Raw genomic sequence first — 21,342 nt, 5'->3', positions numbered from 1 at the left:
TCTTGATCATCCCAATGTGATAGATGGAAGTGTTACTCGATGAATTGCTGTGGGACTCTTGCTAGCTAAATGACATAGATATACCAGAAGAACAAGTCAACCCCAGCGGAAAAGTAAAGTCTTAGTGCCCTAGCAGAAATAAGATCTTAGGAGGGGAAGCAAACTGATGCAAAAGCTTCTAGAGAAAGCAAGCAAATGCAATGAAATTGGGAGGCCTTTTATTATTGATCACCTGAGCAGCAGATGATAATGAAAAGGAGAGGTCAGAGAGATAATAAGCTGTAATCATAGGAATTCTCAGGTAATGCTCTGATAACCAGTATTATCCTCCAACTCCACCATTACTTCTGCGTCTTTTTGCCTTCTCTCTCCTTCATGCCCTTCCTTCAGTTCTCCCTCCCTGTTCTTTTGTGTTGTAATTAAACACTGCACGATCTACTCAACACACATACAGACAGCACAGCATTTCTATGTAAAATGACAATACAAATTCTTATGTGGTGTAAAGTCAGTGTAACTCCATATCTGGTCTCAACATGTTTTATTTACAAGAAAACGTGTAAGCAGGAGACAAATATCTTTTGTTTGCACAGTTTCAAAAGCATATAGCATAAGGGGTAGTTCATGCCCCCCCTTACATTGCTGAGAGTCTGGGAAGTCTCACCAGAAGCGGGACTGACTCGGGATAGGTGTAATAAAGCAGGGATTCACAGGCATAGTTTCTTCATTTACACTAACACAAAGTGAAAGGACAAAGAGGCTCCCCAAATTCTGCCCTTGTGGTTCAAATTTGAATATATATTTTTAAAGCTGGCCAAGCAACTGAAATTAAACCTCATGTAATTAAGTTCTAGTAATTTGAATGGAATGCAGTCCTGGGAAAGTTAGCAGGCTGAAAAAGTTATGGCAAAGCAGATACATTGAATTTTTGGTGCCATTCCTATCACATCAGAAGTCCACAAAGAGGGAATTTAGGAAAAGTCAAGAGATTTCAGTCTCTGGCGTGCAAACCCCAGAGGTCCATGGGCTAAACCCAACAAGCAGCCGGCTGGGTGGTGTGTTCCCACCTGAAGATCTCTTCAAGCTTCCAGTGGAGGACTGTGATGCTGCCCCAAAGTCTCTGTCCTCAAGAACGCCACCTTCTTCTTCGTGAACATACATGGCATTGTTCTCTGGTCCTCATACCCACCAGCAGTCCTGGCTTACCTCCTGCTGCTGAAGAAACTTTTGGCCTCCTCATGGTGCAGATTTATAAGCAGTGTGATCTCCTCTGGGTCCAGACGTCACCACTCCAGGTCTTCTGGGAGACTAAGGTTGGAAATTGGAAAAGGGATCACAAAAGGTGATAATGTAGAAGAAAGGAGAGCAACAAGAAGGAACAGCTATAGAGGATGGTATAGTTAATAAACGGAAAGGATAATGAGCCAGGAGAAGTCTTGGTGGAAGAAGGAGAAGCAGCAGCTGCAAGAACTGCCAGACACCAACAAAAAGAGCATCACATAAAGCATTTGATCCTCTTTGTAGCACAAGCTCCACTCCGGGTTGGCATGGGAGCTCTGAGTGGTTTGACAGCCTTTCTCTTGCAAAGCAGTGTTACATACAGCCCGGAGAACTTCATGGTGGTGTGGCTCACCCTTTGGATCAGAGCTGAATGTCCCACCAAGTTCTGATTTGATTTTGAAGAGAGCTCCCTGTTGGGTCTCCTCTGTTTGCACCGAAGCTGCTCTGAAGCTGGACTAGTGTCCCAGGGGATTACTGCAATACCACACTATTGCTTCAAACCAAATGCTAGTACAGACACCGCTTATGTGTAAGCAAGAGAGGAACGCTACTGCCAGTAACCCTGAATACATTAAAATATCTGGGGAAAAACTGTAGGGGATTAATAAAATAAATATGCTGAACACTACCAGAAGGGTTTTTGAACACTGCTATTTTATGAGTTCATATTGTACCTTCAACAGTTCCACAATATGGAGCTAACATCAGCTGGAGCTCTACTTAAAGAACACTGAAACCCACAGTTTGCCCACTGATGACCAAATTACACAGGAGGAACTACAGTTGATAAGACAAATGATTTATGGACTATTGTTTTCAAGGTTCTCGTAAATAACCGTAATTGGTGTTAATCATCCACCCTCTGCTTTGTGTTATCACCAAGCAAAGTACACTTCCTAAAGTAGCTATTTAGGGGCATAATCCTTCAGAAAGACAGGACAGCTATTGACTTCAACAGGATCTGGATTAAGGCCCTCGGACAGAAGCAAGTGACTCTGGAATATGAGCAAAACACATCACATTGTCCTTCCATGTGTGCATGGAAAAGTTTATTTTCACCATGCAGAACCAAAATTTCCTGATGCTATTCTTGCCAGCTTGCAGTTTCTGCCCCATCCCTTTACAACGGGCTGGCAGCATCAGCTTCGAGGAAGACTGCTCTCAAGCAGCAGACACCCACACCAGGACTTGGTGGCTTTCTGTCTCCAAATTTATTGCTCTCCCTGAAAAAGAGCTTTGATCTTCTGGTGCTTCACCATTTGTCACACTGTACCCTTGTCAGGAGGGAATGGTGGAACTCAAGACCTCCTTGTTTGCTGGCTTTAGGTGTAAGGTTCGGTCAGTTCAGTTTTAGCACACAGATGAGCTTTCTTAACCTTAACAAGTATGCACTTTAAATAATGCTTAAATAGCATTCTGGAGGGTACAGTAGCATGCTGCTTACTTACGGAAGCTACAAGGAAGCTAGACAGCTTTTCAATTCCTATATCAAAGATAAAGAGATTTACACATAAAAGGGTGAATTATTTTGATTTGTAGTTTTCAAGCCACTACACATCCACCAACATAAATGCTTCCTTGTCTCTGGTTTCTGATAGTTCATATCAGGTTCAATGGCCTAGATTTTCAAAAGTGGCAATTTTGGTGCCAGTATTTCTCAGTGCCAACCCAAGGTGCTTTAAAGATGCCAGATATTGTTAAGATATTGTGTATCTTTGGAAAATTGTGTCTTTTTAACATCTCTCAAACAAGACACACCAAAGTGATAGCATGCAAAATCATCAGGGGTGGGTCTGCCAGAGGGATAACATTCTCTCCCCTCAACACCATCCCTTCCACTGGGCTCTTCATGCCAGTCTTTGCAGAGTCATCCCCCTCTCCCCATCCAAGTTCCCTACAGAGTCGAAATTACCAGTCCTTTTTGACACTCTCAACCACTGAAAATCCTATGTAACCTATAAAAAAAGCTCATTTCCTTAGCTATTTCATCTTTCAAATTGCTGTCAGAGAAAAGTCTTCTAAGGCATGATTCTGGACACCTAATACCTAGCTATATGGTATTTGAGGGAGAGGAGGGGAAAAACCCTATCCCATTATCTGCATTATCCAGTTACCCTTGGATGTTTTCCATGTACTTGGAGGAACAAAGCCCCACTCCTGAGGCTTCACGTTGCAGCCACTGCCTTTTTGGCAGAAGAAGGGTGGATGTGGCTCCCTTCAAAGTCAATCAATGTGACTTCTTTAAGCAATGTAGAAGGTCACAATTGTACCACTTTCTGATAGAGTTGGGTACAATTCTTGCTGAGTCCTAAATGTTTATGGGGGGCTCAAGTTGCAGAGAGTGTTGGGAAAAGTCTTTTCTGGTCCTGCCTTCAGCACATCTTCTATTCCTAAGTCCTTTGTAAGAGTTTAAGACCAAATAAAAATTATATCTAGGTCTCTGAGATTCAGTGAAGCACAAGTATGCAAAATGAAACCCCAGATTACACAAAACGGACTTAGTTTTGTGTTTCATTATGCCTTTGAACACATCCAATTTTGCTGAAAGGTTCAAAGAGTTCAGGGAGCTCTTTGCGAAGACATGTCACATTTTGAGCAAACTTTAAATGATTTTGAATTTCACATCAGAATATCTACAAAATTTCACCGTGGTCACAAAACAGAAATCTATCACATTTCAAGGGACCACTGACTAGGAGAGGACACCTGAGCAAGGCACGTGTGAAAAACATTCAGATGAAGTCAACAAACAAAACTATCAATTCAAAATGCTGAATCTTTTAAGCCAGAATATTCTTCCCCTACAATTAGAGTCATTTTATTGCCACAACTGGAACTGGATCCAAAGCCCACTAAAGTCAAGGGTAGAATTTTCATTGATTTCCAAGGAGTCTGGATCAGATCCTAGATCACATTGTCACACTGCAGCAAAACCCAACCTCACTGCAGCGTACACACCTGCTTTCTAAAGTCTCAGCTCCAGCCGTTCAAATTCATTGCAGGTACAATCTGGACTATTTCAGCATTGTTTCGTGCAATGCTAAATAAATAGTGCTTTATCAAAATCAGCAAAGATGAATACTGCTTCTTGTCAGTAAATTAGGACAACTAATGAACACTTTTTTTTTTTTTTTCTTAAGAGTGTTTGCTTAAATCAAAACCAGGTGTCAACAATCCTTGTTCTATCAGGCTGGTGCTTTCCTGCACAAGTGGTAGATTAGGGTTAGCTAAAGGCATATGAAGTGAATGAGGACCTCACACTATTTTTAATGGAGATACTTAGGTTTCCTTTACAGATGAGAAAAATTCACCAAAATCTGGTTAGTCAAGGGCTCAGAAGATTCTGTGTACAGAAGAGAGAAAGAAGGGAAAGAGAGGAAAAGATAGGCAGTCAAGAAGAGAAGAAGGAAGAAAGGAGTGAAGGAAGACTGCCTGTTTCATTTGCTAATACTTCAGGCTGGCAAGTCACAAAAACATGAAAACCTTCTTTAACCTCTTGCCTCCTCTTGACAAAATCATCTACCTACAGATTAAAAATATCTCCAGACATTGCCTGAATTATTTTCTTAGGTGGTTCTGTAATGTAAATTGCTATGTGCATTAAGAAATTATTGTGAAAATAAGACATGGAGATTTTTTTTTTCTCTGCAAATTGAAACAGAAGTATATATCTGAGGGGAATTTCTGGGAAGAACAAATAATCCTCTGGAGCTGGTGCTAGAGCAGGTGCCCTAAACAAACCTACAGAAGGAGTGTAATGAGGCAGTGATTTATTGCACGCTATGCAACTCTCACTGTTGTACAGTGTGTTGTAAGAACCAGCAAAAGGGAGAGGCAGCAATCATACAGCCTCCTCCTCCTCCTCATGTGTTTCTGGATATTACCAGCTCTGGTATGATGGTGTGATACTGAAACATGGGTGCAGCCACACTGAGTCGCAGGCTTGGCAAACGACCTCTGTGCTGCAACATTTCACATTTCAGACTTAGAGCTGCACCATCACCACTGCCCAAAATAAATAAATAAATAAATAAGTGTCTTTGGATATTGTGAAGCTTTGTGTAAGTACCAAATGTAATTTGTGTTGGATGTGTTATTGCTCTATTTGCACAAAAGGGATTTTCAGGAACATTTTCATCAGGATGTGAAATCCTAGATCTTCCAAAGTTAATGGTAAAGCTTCCCTTGCTTTCAAAAGGAGCAGCATTTTACTCATTCCATTTAAAATGTGTTAGTGACTAGTTACAGATGGAAAATTCTGCACATATAAACATATTTGTAAGAAAATCTCAGTCCTAAAGAATTACAATCAATCAAATGAGGAGCAGAAACATGTAATGCAACCAGTATTGCACCAATCAATACAGATCAACAGGAGTCTGATCCTTACTGGGTGGTATTTGCAATTAGCTGTGCTTTTTTGCATTTTAAAATTCATTTGGTTTCTTGTAATGACTGGTGGATTGCTTACAGTTCTGCCCAAGTTCCTCCCATTTTCTTCAATTTAATATAAATATATTTGGTGAGTTATTTATAATAAATAAATGTGAAAAAAATTACCTGCAGACTACTTGTGCTCACCCCCTCCCCCTGCACACAAAAAGGCTAAATCAGTGAAATAAATTAATTGCTATGAATTATTCAGCTCTACCTGTGGCAATGAAAAATAGCAAGAGCATTAGGTTTCTTCTTTGTGTACTAAGCCTCTAATTTATAGAGAATGCATATTAATAAAACACAGGATATTCATCAATATTCAAGTCACTGGCTGCCTGGCTATTTAATCTAAAATTACCAGCTAGCTCAAAACTCTTACTAGTTAATCATGCAATCTAAGCCATTCTGATATTGATGGTTAACATTAATTGCCCAACTGCAATTTATAAAATCCTCTCCTACATCTTCCTTTTGCCTAGCAGAGAGCCCTTTGACATGTCTAACTTCACGGACAAGCTGCAGAAGACCAGTTCATCTGGGCCCTTCTACAACCCAAAATGTTTGCTTGTTTCCCAAGAAAAGGATGTAATCTCCCATTGTGTTTTTGCATCTCTTCTGAATATACTAACAACAGTGAAAGATAGTTATGGTCTGAAGAGGTTATAAAGAGAAATGCTAGCTCTGCTGCAGTCAGTGAGAGTCACCTTTGACTTCCATAGCATTAGAGTTTCCTGAGCATCACAATCAATACACATCAATACACTACAAGGAGCACAACGACTACCCAAATTCCCCTGCCACACCACATCTCAGTTCCTTAAACCTCGCTGAAAAGGGGCCTCTAACTAACTAGCTAGCTAGCTAAATAACTATCTTATCTAGCTAGCTAGCTAGTTCCAGCTCTGACATAAAGGATGGCTGTTTGGTTTCCCTGAATATTATCAGAAAAAAAATGTTCTTCATTGTAAAAATTTTTATATATTTCGTGGTTTCTGCAGATGTTCTGCAGGTGGTGAGAAGACCCACCTGGTTTTCATTCCACAGAGCATGTTGGCCTTTAAATGGAAGCATCAGGGAGGCTAGAACAATGACCAGTGTCACAGTGACCAGTCATGAACTCCACAAAAAGACACCAACAGTGGATTTCCTCCCCAAAACCTGACTTCATGTGATACAACTAGGCCAAAATTTAGGCACAAACTCACATAGTTTATCATACCAGTAAGAAGTGCCGATGGAGTGGATGTCAGAGACAACTTCCTAAAGCGCTGCTTGGTAACACGTAATGTGACCCCATATCCATATTCCTCACCTACAATTTTTCTTCATTGTTCTACTTTTTTTATTAACATAATCAGATTAAAGCAAACCAAGAAAGAACAACAGCAAAGGTAAAGGTTCAGCCGTTTTAACCAAACAGTTAAGATCTTGGAAGTTAACTGTAAAGCAGGATATTTGCAGCCTGTTCACTGTCCTCACTGAAGCAGGAACTTCAAACTGCAGTTTATATAGTTGCATAAATATACTGCACAATAAATAAAAGCTTTCTTAAAAATGACATTCTCAACCTCTTTCAAATGGTTTTACTCTTGTTTCATTTAAGCTTAGGCTTAAGAACCAACAAAAATTTTGCTAAGAATACTTTTTGAGGAAGGAAAGCCCTGTTCTCTGTATATAGACATTCTCCGGAACAAAGAGGCAAGTTTTCTGAATTTTGTCATTTTGCCCCTCTGGAACTCAGGAACTACCAACAAATCAGGAATTGTTTCCTTCCACTATTTGAGGGCTGCTTGTGATCGCTCACTGGCCGGATAAGGCACGTGGTGGTGTTTCTCCTCCCCGATTGCTCCGGCATCAAAGCACGCTCCTGGCCTTGGGACTTATGTAAGGGTTTCCATCCATCACAGCCGTGTCAATAAGAACTTGAACCTGAATGTTTGCAGAAAGCAAACACGAGAAGTGCAATAGTGGAGTCTACCCCAATTCATTTCAAAATTCTGGTAAATATTTGTGAACAATGTTTTGTAGCATTCGTACAGCTCCCATTGGCGATTAAACTCAGCTTCAAAACATACTGAGGCTCTCAGTGAATTCTGAGCTGCCGAAAGGTAACAACACGCTGACAGCAGAGAGAAAATGATGACTGCAGAGTGAAACACAGCCTCGGATAAATAAACTCTCAGCAAATCTCAGTAATTCTATGTGGCGTAAAAGAGGCTCGAGCCTTGTCTGAATTGGGCTTTCACCGAAGTTAGAAAACCAGGTTTAAATTAAATTTAAAGACCATTCTTCTTAAAAGCACTTCTCCACTGCTTTGGCTGGAGAGTGTATTTTTCTAACCAATGTTTACATAGTTTGATCCATTTTCACTTCTTTGCTTTAACTGAAACTATTAATTAAGGTATTTAAAAATTAAATTGAGTATATGCCTCCTTTGGACTGGATCTCAGGCTTCATTTAATTGTTGGTTCTCGTGCTGGGTCTGGCTGTGAGGGTGTGTGAATCTGTCTTGATTTGGAAATGAACCCAAATTTACAAATGTATTTCATGCAGGTTACAAGATTTAGTAAAATGCCAAAGACATGCCCTGCTTTAATTGTTTTAATTGTTTGGAATATATCCCTGTGATATTAAAAATGACATCTGCAATAAACATGGGCACATGAGCCTTGTGTAACTCACTGCAGAAAACCGTGTGCATCTGTAAATGGTTTAGCTGGAGTTAGAGGCATAAAACAAATGTTTGATTTTGTGAGCACGAAAACATTCACACATTTCTTGTGATTTATATACTGTAATCATGCTGGATTTTCAAGTGGAAAGGGTGCCTAGAAATTACTGAAAAAGGGTCATCTCTATCTTTCTATTTGCAACTAATATAATGCAAGGCTTTCAATCTTAGTGGGGCCCAATATGCATACTGAAGTCTGATTTAGATTTTCCCGTTGAACGGCTTTTCTGTATATAAATCTCATGAAGACACACTGATCCTTTAAACTTCAGTGTTGATGCTGAAATTATGCTGTGTGTCAAAATTACATCAAACAGCCGCACTTATTTCCACCAGAAAAATTTGATTATTTCACTCTCATTTACATTACATTTTTTCCCCACTGTAATGCTGACTTGGAAATTCCCTTAGGTCTGGACACATGAAGTATACTTTTTCAGTAGAAAGAAAGCTTTCATTATATTTCATGATTTTTTTTCTCCTTGATTTGAATGTTATAATTGGATTCGGGAGATATTTATTGCAAACTTCATGTTTTGCCAGGCTCCATGAGCGGCATCTTTTAATTTCTCTCTTTTCAATGAACGTTTTGACTTGATAAAAGTGGCTCTAAGGTATTTTTACAAAAGGGGCAACAGAGCCAGTTCATTTTAAAACCCTGTCTTTAAAGTATCTCATTTCCTTATTATTTCTTAATAGCAGCACAATCCTGCAATGTCATAAAGAATGCCGCAGTTGACTTCAGTGGGATCAGGATCACTCCCTACTGTAATTAGTTCTATATTTCAAAATATTAGAGGTCATTTTATTTTTCTTTTTTTCTATCCGAGAAAAGAAAACATTTTGGAAAAAAAAGACTTTCAAGGATGACTGTCAGTATAATACTAAAAATAAGTTGCATGCATTCCAGTTGCTACAATTTATGCCTCTAAGGAAATTTTCCTCTTCTCATTTACTGCAAAATTTTAATGCGAGCTTTTACAGCCATTGATTCAGTATCTTTAATCTTCCCCCAGTATTAGACAGAAATGGGACTAACTGGGGAAAATCCATCTGGTTATAAAGCACACTGTCTATAAAGTTGTTCAGTTCATCCAAAGCGACTTTTTTTCCCAGTGGGTTCAGATAGGATGAAATTATAATATTTGGAAATACTGTTAATACTATTCAGAGATTAATACATTTGTAATTAATAATAAGTTTAAAATATTATGACGCCTCTGGAGAAATCAAAAGATCTAATGCCAATCAACCCACTCTGTCAGGGATGGTTTAGATCCCACTGCACCAAATTCAGATGCTGTTAATTATATTCAGCAGCAAAGCCTTCTCTCTGAGCCCAGAGGGTGAAATTGTGCCTCAGCCCACACCAGGGAGGGAGCACATCACCCCAGCTGCTCGTTTTGATGGGCTCCTTCATGGTTTGCATGCAAAGGGCTGGGAGCTGTCCTCGCAGGGAGAAATTAGCTGAGCATCCGCCTCTCTGTCCATAGCCCTGGATGCAGGGAGGTGCAGCACCTGGCCAAAATGGTCCAGGGCCTGTAACAACTTGACCCTGACCAGCTACAGGCAGAGCAACATGTCCGACCATGCCCTTGGAGCAAGGAAAAAATGTATGCTTTCCCCTGAGGACCATTAGGTAAATGCTAAAAATACAAAGCACAGCTTCTGACTCGCAGAGTGCAACTGTGCCCAGTGGACAGTCCCTTTAGAACTGGTGGGACTGTTGTGCAGAATGAAATTGTGAACCTGCTGAAGTGAATGGAAAGACTCTGGTGTCCTGCGGGGGTGTCAGGTGTTTGCATCCAGGACATGGAACTTAAGGACATGGGCAAGATGCTGGCAGGACACAGGACCTATTTTGGGACACTGCCTATGTTAGGTATGTCTACTGATCCTGCTGACACTGCCCCAGCACACGTGGGAGTCATTCATGCCTTTGCTCACCACCAAGAGAAAAGGGCAGGTTGCCAGGCTCTCCGGGGGGGGCGGTAGCCCAGAAGGTCTGGGTCTGTCTGACAGGGGTGGCCCACCACGGAGCCACAGCAGCGGGACACTGGGACACCAGCCCTGCCAGCACTGGTTTGGGGATGGCAACGTAAAGCCTTGTGAATGCGCAGGAGGTTCTTTCAGCCTCCCCAGCAGGGTCATGCCAGAAGATGCCCAGCTTCCCATCCCAGTGTGCCTCAGTCTGTTGTCTCCTCCGCGATTCTCTCCGCTAACTCAATGCAGCACAGTCCAGATCTAACACTACCATCAAAAACCTCTCCAGCTCCATCCCAGCTAAGCCACCTCCTCTGCCCTTTCCCCACCCATAGAAACACAGAATCCCAGAATGGCTTGGGCTGGAAGAGACCTTAAAGCCAATCTAATTCTAACACCCTGCCATGGGCAGGGACACCTCCCACCAGACCAGGTTGCCCAAAGCCCCATCCAGCCTGGCCTTGAACACCTCCAGGGATGGGGCATCCACAGCTCCTCTGGGCAAAGTGGGTGCTGAATTTGGAGGTGCTGGAGCAGGGGTACTGGTCCCTGCCATGGACTCTGCTGAGCAGTGAGGGCACTCTTGTCAGCGCTCTGTGGGAATGAGTGGAGTGACATATGCTAACGCGCTGTTAAACATAACACTGCCGTGTTTAAAAATATGCTAGCTAGTCGGATCAAATGCATTTTTAAACATGCCTCTTTTTTTTTTTTTTTTTTAAAGGAATTGTTTTGGGTTAATATGTGTGAGTAAAATCATTTTTGAGCATGGTGGAGACACAAGAGATGTAGAATTAAGGTAAGTGTCCTTTGGACAAGTAGCGTCTTCAGGGAAAGTTGACTTAAAAAACAAGTTTTCCCCGATAATGTTAATTTGTTTACATTGTCCAGTTCACAGGATTTCACCATGAGCAGGGAGCAAAATGCTTATGCGCAGCATAATACTCATGTAATCCGTCCACAATGTTTATAAATTCGGCCCTAAGGCACTACAGCAATAAACACCCTCATTATGTAATACGATAATAATAACTCCCCAAAAGCATTACAACTCTTCCTGTCAATACAGGTATCTCTTTAATGTCATGTTAAAACTGAGAGCAGAATTAAAACCACGGTGCAGTTTAGTGTCTTTAGTGATACTTGTAATATATGTCCTGGGAGAGTACAAATCCTTTCAACTGAAAGAAATCCAGTTTCTGACTCTGTCCCACGTTCCTTTTCTCTCCACAAATTGCTACTGCAGGAAAACACGTCAACATTTTCCCTTTGCATGCTCTTCTGCTGCTGGCTAGTCCTCCAGGTCTGTTCAGCCCAAGGGTTATTCTACAGCAGCCCTTTAGTTCTAGTTTGAAGCCAGGATCCTCAATGATACAATCATTTACAGCAAAGCTGGTGGCGCCATCACAGGCCAGTGAGTGTGATTTTGGCCGGTGGACGAAATAGCAAGTGCAAGAGAGCACGAAAAGACAAAAGGCTTTGCTTCCATGCAATGTAATGTGGAATAGCAAATGGAAAATGGAATAGCAAAATCTAGGTCAGTGAAAAGCTTACTTGTATGAAGCGACAATGAGCAGAATTGCCTCTAAATATAACAAATACTTACTCAGGTTTTTACAGAAATCATTGAGGGTTCTTTAAACAATATTGCAGGGGCCTGATTTGTAAATCTGCATGCCCTAATATCATGGTTCACAAAGAAACAGAGACAGAAATGAAACCATACATCAAATGCCCGGCAATGAAAGCACACTAATACGGTCTGTGATTGCCCTTCATCTATGCCTGGGTCAGGTGCAACTGCAGAGCTGCATGGGGGGCTGGTTTGACTTTCTTTCAATCAGTCTTTGGGAACAGAGTCCCATCACTGTGCTGAAGCCAGAGGGGCTGCAGAGGGTTTGCACTGATACTGCTAAGAGCTGACATTTATGAAAGTGAGGTTCTTTAAGGTTTACATTGTATTTGTGTGTAGGGTTTTAAGCAGAAACATTAAAAGAAGGCGAAGATGACAATGGAGAATAAAGGAACCCAAAGGGCACCTCACAGCCATGCTGCCCAGCCTCAGCCTCTGAGCTCGGGATGCCTGTCCCAGGGCTTGATGGTGCTGGGGCTGAGATGTGCTGCAGCCCTGGTACACTCATCAGATGAGGAAGGTGAAGGAAAGCTGAGGTTCAAGCTCAGAGCAGACTGAATGTGTGTTTTTAGTGGTAAATGCTACCAGGAAGAGAACGGAGGAAAATGAAAAGGAAAAGCCTGGGCTGAGTGCTCATTCCAGGCTCATGAGGGCTGCCCTGACCAGCTGGGGCAAAGACGAGGAAATGTTCCTGACAAGGGAATCTGGTGAAAATCTGTAAGATCCTCCACACAGGCTCTGGCTGTGCTTTTCCCTAGGGGAGATGGTATTATCAGATTAAAAAAAAAAAAAAAAAAAAAAAAAAAAAAAAGGGCAAGCAAGAGAGAAGCCTACTGGCTTATGAACTTCCTTGATCTGAAGCTCCATGAATTCTTTCCACCGTTTTGGTACAGCACCTTATGTGCTGGGTGGAAGGGGAAGCTATTGAGTGTTGAATTACAGAGGGGAAAAACATCTCAAATTCCTTTCTATTTATACTCACAACTTTTCCAAATCATACTCAAATCCCCTCGCCTCAGCTGAACTGCTCACGGGTTACAGGGCCAAGAAAGAGGTGGAGCCTTCATAGCTTGCACTAAGCCTTTCAGAAACTTGGAGAAATTTCCAAAAAATGAAAGCAATGAAAATTACCATGCCAGGCAGAGAAGATTTAACCTCTACAGTCCCCTGTGGGCATAGAATTAATATACAAGACAGTAGGAGGTTGCTTTTATAACAGGGAGAATAGGTTGCTTATTTGTGAGAAGTTTTCTGGGACTACTTTCATTGTTAAGCTGAGGCTGACACTGGGTATAGAGATACAGAAATTCGACAAAAGCAAGTTGTGTTTTGGGGGTATTTGAGAAAAAAAATCTATTCTGGTAGTCCAGACACTAGGCTGGGACTCGTTAAGTTGTGAACTTGTTAAATTCCTACTCCACCAACGGCTTCCTGCATGATGAGAAACCAAAGCCTATTTCTGCTGGTACAAATCCTCCTTGACTTCAACAGACGCTGAGGCCTTCGTGCTTCAGCTCCTTACCCCTAAAACCATTCAACAACTGACACACAAGCCCCACTGAGCACCCCTGCAGTGTGGCTCTATTGCACCAGGCACAGAGACTTTATGCCTTGGGGACAGATCCAGGTGCAAGTCCTGAGAGATGCTCCTTGTAAGGTCCTTCTGCCTTCTCACGTGAGCCTGCACTTGGCATGGCTCAAAACTGTATGACATTATTTATTTTATTTTCCTCCTGCTTCAGTTACAATCAGGAAGGTGGATAGGTTTTGGATTTTAGTTTCCTTGTCATCATTCCTGCTGTTGTTGTTGTTGTTGTTGTTTTGTCTATGTTTGGTTTTAGCCACATTGGTGGATTAATTTAGGAATGTCCATTTTCACTTCTGTTTCTGGTCTATTTTCACTTCTTGGCTTTCAAGTTTTAGCAAACTTCTCTCACTTTTGGATTTCCAACACGTTACAGGGCAATACAGACATTAAAGTAAGAAATATGCTAATTGGAGTTTATAATAAATGTAAAAGTTATGAGAACTCTCTAATCATATGAGATTTGGAGGCTCCCATCTCTACCCTAATTAAAAATCTCAGCCCTATATTATCCAGCACAAGGCTCACCAGTGCAGCTCACAAGTACGATGTGCAAGAGCAAAGTGCCCTGTGGGATCCTCCAGAGGGGCTTTCTGCACTGGCAGGTGACACCTTAAATTAGCAAATTTAAGGTCTTAAATAACAAAAATATACCTCGAGCCAGGAAATGCCACCAGCAGACACAGGGATGTGTACTCCAGGACTGTGTCTGGGCTTTGAGGAGGAGTCGTGAGAGTCTCAAGAGGATTCAATAGAGACACCCCACAGGGTGCTCCAGAAGGGTGGGTTCTGGTCTTGTATTTTCTGGGGGAATGACTGGAGGATGATGCACAAACCCTACAGCTCACCAAACCCTTCCCAGATTATCCACTGCCCCAAAAAGCCTACAGAAGAGAGGAGGATCAGTGGTGAGGGATAGCTGCTTTCCCACCTTCTCCACAAGGGAGGGACAGATCCAGGCTCACAGTTTCACCACCACACATGGAGCCAGCAGGGTTCAATGAAATGTGCAGCCACTGTACTCTGTGAGGTTTATCCACACCCAAGTGCTTTTTAAATGTGGACTGTTGAGCTATCCAAAAAGCCTTAGCCAACTCACTCTCAGATTTCCAACCAATACCTCTTAAAAATAGGGTGGTGAATGTTTCATCCTCATTAACAAGGTAAATATAACATTACTAGAGGTCTGGAGCCTTTTGTGCTGAGCTTCGACCCGCAGCAGTATCTCCCTGCTAGAAAAAAAGCAGGCTGGAGTTGGTGACATAACACCAAATATACAGATGGGAACACACTATAATTAGCAAGGGAATGTCATTCCTGCCATCTTTACTTCATTTGTAACTGTGCCTGTAAGCTCTGGGGAATGGTGTGCATTTCACACAGTCTGCACAAGAACGAGGATTGCCAAGTGTCCCAGTTCTGGTGGGATACCCTTGGTCCCCTGCCCCGCAGCTGGGGGAGATGCCAGCAGCACCGGGGGACAGCGATGCCCTCGGGCTGGCACCACCAGGACCAGAGGGGCAAGGGGAGGACCAGCTCTGCATAGCTGCAAGAGCTCGGCTCCCTCTAAATCACCACATGCTCCCATCCAGAGCAGCACCGGTGCTGCCCATTGCTTCTTGGCATGCTCCTTCATGCACGCACAAAAACATCCTTTTGCCCATCACCAAGCCAAACGCGCAGCCTGGACCTGACCACAGAGGCTGATAACTGTGTCGCCCTCCCCACTTCGCTTGCTCCCAGGAGAGAGAGGATTTATTCAGCACAAATTCAGGGATTTTTACTGGAGCTTTTTAGCGTGTAACCATTCTTTTTAACTCTTTCCATTGGTTCCAGTAAAACACCAAATCAATGTTTAAGGTTTTACTACTCACTTTAAATGTGCTCAATAATATAAGTCCAGTTGTCTTTTAAACACTTTGTCATCTTCAGCAGGCACTTAGATCAAAAACTTGCTGTCTGCTCCGCTCTGTCTATAGAGTCAAGTGAATTTGTTCAGTTTTTCATCAGGCTGCACAAACTTGTGAAACCAGCTAAGGGAACAAACAGACCAGTAATGTAATATGTTCCTTGTCTTGTACGCAAAGTTCAAATCAGCTTGCTTGAGGAGGCTAATTCATTGTATTGAATCCACGTGGACCTTGCCTCTGAAGATCTCAAAGCATGGTAGGAATATTAAGTTGCACAGATTTTTAACCCCGTGGATTTTAAACAGAACAGACCCCTGTGATCATCCCACCAGCTCCTTCATGGCAAAGAAATAATTTCACCATGCATTTCTTGCACGAGCTCTAATTTTTGAGATAAAGCAGAGCATATTTTTCTGGTAAGAACTTCAGCCTTGATGAAAAAAACTTCACGTGATGGTGAATGCACCACATCCCCCGATAAGATTTCCCAATTTTTCATTCTCTTTGCCATAAATAAGAAAATCCATCTCCACAGATCCTTCTGCAGTATGACCGTACTAACTGCACAGGTCTGGAGGAGTCATGACTTTCCGAAGGTTACACAATGACTGAGTGTGCATTTTCCCACTGTTATTTAAAGCTCATTTAAGCTCAGGCTGCTGCTGCAAGACCCTTCTGCTGTTGTACACACCTGTGTCCCTGCTCCCCCCTGTGCAGTCCCTACAATCCTCTCACTGGCACTAAGCCTGCTCAGGGCAATGATCTGGCAGAAAAGTGACAATGTCCAGCAGTTGCCTGTGTCTGTGGCAATGGTACACTCTGGTATTCCTCTTACAGATCCCTCTTATGGAGGAATAAGGCAACTCCCAGCACCCAGGAGCCTTGAGCCTGCTCGCAGCTCTGCCACTGAGTGTTTGCAGATCCATGGGGAAATCACTTATTTCCCTGGGATCTCCCTGTAAATTTAGCAGAGTGCCTCGAGATCCCCAGAGCAATGGCACTGTTCAAGTACAAAGCTTAATTATGATTGTTATAATATATTCATGCCACTAATTCCCACTAAGAACTGCAAATCGCTCCCACTCCACTCCTCTGTCCCCCATGCCTGTGCGTGCTGGTGGACAATTAATTCCCCAAAAAGAATATAATAAACTCATGTGAAATCTTTCCAATTCACAGGATATCCGCGTAGAGAATGCAGTTTCCCTCAAACATACTTGTGATCTGAGTGCATTAAGTGGTGTATTTCCATATGATTTTTTATCGTCTTGACAGAACGTATTGAAAATCCAAGTTCTGACCAGCCAAATAAGTTTTGATATCCTTCCTGTGTCTGTGATCAGCCAGATTCTTCTATCATGTACAATTTAAAACCCATTTTCTGTAAAGCTTGTATAGATGTCTTTAGAAATCATACTGAATGAGCTTTTTTTTTTTTTTTTTTTTTTTTTTCTTTTTTTCAGTTAAATTCAGTTATTTCAAAATCCTCAGGATGAAATCTCAGGAGGAGTGTAGAAGGCTGAGGTGAGTTCATTGAAAACCTCAAATGAGTTAAAATACATTGAAAATACCTTGCATTTGTGTCCTGGAATAAAGACGGGGGCTGCCACAAGAAATGCCTTAGCCTCAGCCCAAAAACTGCAACGTCCCATCACCCTTCAGGTTAATGAAAACCACACCACAATGGTTAAAGGATAAATTCAGCCCCAGGGCTACCGGTTAGGAAACATTTGAAGGGCGGTTCAATATCCCACCTACAAAAATCATCCCCTGTGTTGTCAGCTCTGCAGCCTGAACAAGAAGCTCGGAGATCTATTCACGTAACATTGGGCCTCAAAAAAATTACAAGTTGTGATGAAATTAAAGACATCCAAATTTTTAGCCATTCTCTGCTGATAAAGGCTCTATTATTACCATTTACAAAGGGGAAACAGCCAATTATAAGCTACTTCTGGCACATGCCAGGCCTCAAGTAGAAGATAAGCCAACACAGCAGAGCTTGCAGCTGGAAGCCCAGAAACCTGAAAATGAGCTGACTCATGGAAATATCCCCATATAAAATATCGGATGGTTATTTTTCTCTGCCTCATTTCTGCGTGTCTTAGGAATGATATATGAATTGCCTTATTTATTTTGTCCCATAAAACTTACATTTTTTTTATTAATGTGCTGCCAGCTCCGGGAGCATTGGGTGTGGGAGCAGCTGGAGGGAGGAGGGCAGGAAGCAGAGCTGCAGTGGTACAGGGCACAAGGGGAAGGCTTGGGCTTTGCACGAGTGATGTGCCATACCCAAAAGCAAGGCAGCATGCTTCACCATGCTCCCAGAAAGCCAGCCTGGTCCTCAATCCACTCTGATTTCTCCAAAATGAGAGTGCTGACTGTACTGATTTTAGGCTGGGGAGAATGAGTGCAAAATTTGGGTAAGGAAACTTATGGTCCAGCAGCAAGCCCCATGCCCAGCACCTCTGATCCTTCTCATCCCCATCAGGCAACAGAGGGCTGCAACCTACGAGCCTGGAGTTTTTTCTTGCAAATGCGAGGACTTCCTAGTACTTGAGACGTGCCTCCTCTTCCAAACCCATTTGCAAGGCTCTCTTGAGTTGTTCAGAGAAGACCACACGCAGGTGGGTGGGTGGTGGGGTGGCACATGCCTCATTTCCTTAGGAAATGAGGTTAAAAACCTGCCCTCCCCCCTGTTATGCCACACTATTGAATTAGGGATGGTGAATGCTCATTATGAACATAATTAAACGCAACAGCCTCATCTAACAGGCTATTTTTATCTGCTCCTCACCTCAACAAACAGCAGAAGGCATTAAAATCCAGAGGGAGGATCCACGCTGGGGGTAAACCGGCAGTTTTGCCAGCCACCAGCTCGAAGCGTGCTTGAACAGATTTCAGTAAGGCAGCCTCTCTTGGAAACTATTGTCCAAAAAAAAGAGATGCTTGGAATACTTCTTTCCGGGAAAGCCATATCTAATAAGCATAAGGCAGAGATTGGGGAGTGCATTTCCATTTTACGAGGGAAAAAAGAAGGAGCTTTGCAGTGTGTCTTGTACCAGCTGCTGGCCACAGTGGCGGCAGGGTAGGTAATTAAGAAGGACATCATGTAACAGATAAATGCAGGACAGTAAGTACTCATTACTTGATATATAGCATATCATCTATTATTAGAGGCTAATAATTCCCTAACCTATTCATGTTACTCTTTTGTCTGTGTTGCTGGCCGTTTGGCACACTCTAAATTTCTCAACATAAAATTTACTAGATGTTACAACTCATATCTAATCCTGAATTTCTGTGCATTTCACTGCAGTATATCATGCAGCTAGGTAAAAGCACAACACTAAATCCTTTGCAAACGAATGAACAAGCCAACAGAACTTTATGTTTTCACTTTCCTACCAGAAAAAAAAATGGTATATTGCATATTTTCCTTTGTTGTAATTTTAACATCTATTTCCATCTTTAGAATGCTGCAGTTCTAAGGATGTTCAGCTGTACTTTACTCGGCACTCAATGCACTTTTTACCTGATATATTTATTCTTTTTGAAATAGCCTGTATTTTAAATGCATTTATACACATATTTAAACACATTTTTAAATGCATTTTAAAAGAAACCCGAGGAAGTGCTATTGTGTTTAATCACAGACAGCAAAATCCTCAAGTCATGTAAATCATCATTTCACAATCTGCTCCACACTATCCTAATTTGGAAAGTGTAGCACAGCAAACAGAGCTGAATTTATAAAGGATTCTTTACACGTTTATAACATTCATGTAACTTGGAGTGTCAATCTCCATCAGCTGTCCTAGATCACTGCAAGGAACAACAGTGGAATTCATTTATTAGGAACTTTGTTCCTTTAATACAACTGATATGTACTTTTCCCCCCTATTTTTCTTCATTATTCTTTTATTTGCTTTTCTGTTATTTTACACTATTTTATTTTATTTCTGAAGCCCAGCCTAAAACCTTAAGTCGCGCTCTGAAAGAAGGCAAGTCACTCAATGTAACCCGTTCCAGCATTTCCAGAAGGTTTAGAAGTCATGATAAAAAAGCCACATGGGATGAAGCAATAATACAGTGTTTGCCTGCAGGATCTCTGCTGATGAGCAACTACACAAGGACTTCACTGATAAGGATTTGCAGCTAGAAACTGTAGTAGTCATACCAAAAACGAAACCAGATCTCTCCTTCTGTCCTCTGCAAATTGTTTTTCATTGCAGCACTCTTCTGGGAGACAGTAAACACTCGCTGCGGGTTATCAAACCCTTACACTTTCTGCTAACCTGGAGAGGTTGCCAGTGAGCAGAGAAGTCACCGCAGTGCGGGAGGGAGGACAAAGTCTGCAAACTGCCCGGGGAGGCCACAACACAGGGAGGCAGGGGGCGAAGGCAGCGTCCCAGCAGCTTCACATGCAAATCCCCCTGCGTATCAGCAGAGGACTACCCAACTCCGGATCAAGATGGAAGCTGAGCCCTGTATTTAGGAGCTGAAGCAGTGAGGGAAAATCCTCTCCTAGGAATTCTGAAGCATTTCACATTCGATGTGTGCAATGTATACTTTTTATGTTATCTGCCTTGTTTACATATCCTTCATATAAAAGCAACATTTTGTCCACCAAAGGATACTAAAACCTCCATGCATTTTTGCAGCGCCGTACTGCTCGTTTTCGTGTGTCAGCAACATTCCGTGTGTGCTCATTTGAATCCCATTCCCCATAGTTTTGGCCAGGACTGGCATTGGTCGCCCTCGCCTATAGACAGATTCTGCGTGCTGTGCTATAGGTTTTATACTCCACCCCAGAGATCACTGTGTTTCAGTTCTGGAAGATTTTCAGGCTCCCTAGCAGAGTATGAGCATTTGGGGTCCTTTCCTTGTTTTAGGGACAGAATAAACACCGTTGGTAGGACTTGTAGCAGATGCACCAAGGCTCCCATAATGAGAGGCTCAGCTCTGGCTCTGGGAAACATACAGCAGAGGCTGAGCGCATGCGAGTGAACAGCCCGACCAGAGCACAAAAGGCTGGTATCTAAAAAGGAAAAGCTTGTGCTGATATGACAGTGATAGCAAAGGAGGAAAAAGTCCTGCCAAGTTTCTTAGAAACACCGGTCCTACTCCTGCGCACACCTACAGCCCTGTTCTTTCACCCTGCTCTTTCCCCTGAACTCAGCAGCCACCACCCCATATTTTGCCCCGTCTCTGAGGACCTTTGGTAACCTTCCCCTTGTATCGAGGGGAATGCTTTCCTGCAGCTCAAATCTCTCTTCAACAAACTGAATTAAAAAAAAAAAATAAATGACTTCACTTTCTAACAGATGCACAAGCACACCTTGGGATGAATGTGTTACGGAATCCAAGCCATCACCACCTGCCTCCCAATTACATTTGCTGCATTGTCCCTTGTGGTGTGCACCTGTGACATGTTGGCACTGAGCGGGGATGACTGGAGTGGGCAGGCGTGGACCCAGCCACACGCATTTTGCTTTGCAAAAGTCTCCCAGCAATTATTGCAGGGCTCTCTTAAAGCCCGAGATATTTTGCAGCAGCCCATTTTCTTCCTCCTGTCCATGAGATGAGCTAACGCACGAGAACTTTTAGTTAGGTAAAGTGGCAAAGCCATGAAACTATAATTTAAAAAAACTCTTCACCTCAGGGTACTGAAGTCCAGCTGGCCAGGGACCGATCTAACGAGGGAAAGGTCATTTGCAGGCTCCCCGCTACCCTCACTGCACATACACACCTCGGCAGCCAATTAACCAACTCCAGGAATAAT

The 21,342-nt window shown here is 42.5% G+C and overlaps 1 protein-coding gene across 5 annotated transcripts in view; it reads right to left on the bottom strand.

Moving 5' to 3' along the window:
- The window catches only part of MAF (MAF bZIP transcription factor), a 179,614-nt gene that overhangs the window by 117,223 nt on the left and 41,049 nt on the right, over positions 1–21,342 (bottom strand). For 2 of the 5 annotated variants that reach the window (XR_005823506.1, XM_040570726.1), the window contains one exon: positions 527–1,308. The exons of 2 other annotated variants lie outside the window; for them this stretch is intronic. The gene's annotated coding sequence lies outside the window, so the exon portion shown is untranslated. Of the gene's footprint in view, positions 1–526; positions 1,311–21,342 lie in introns of those variants that run through there. One more of the 5 variants, XM_040570727.1, reaches the window with a different exon arrangement.

This window comes from Cygnus olor, chromosome 12, assembly GCF_009769625.2.
Source record: "Cygnus olor isolate bCygOlo1 chromosome 12, bCygOlo1.pri.v2, whole genome shotgun sequence".
Taxonomy (NCBI): domain Eukaryota; kingdom Metazoa; phylum Chordata; class Aves; order Anseriformes; family Anatidae; genus Cygnus; species Cygnus olor.
This window is presented reverse-complemented; position numbering and strand designations above follow the sequence as displayed.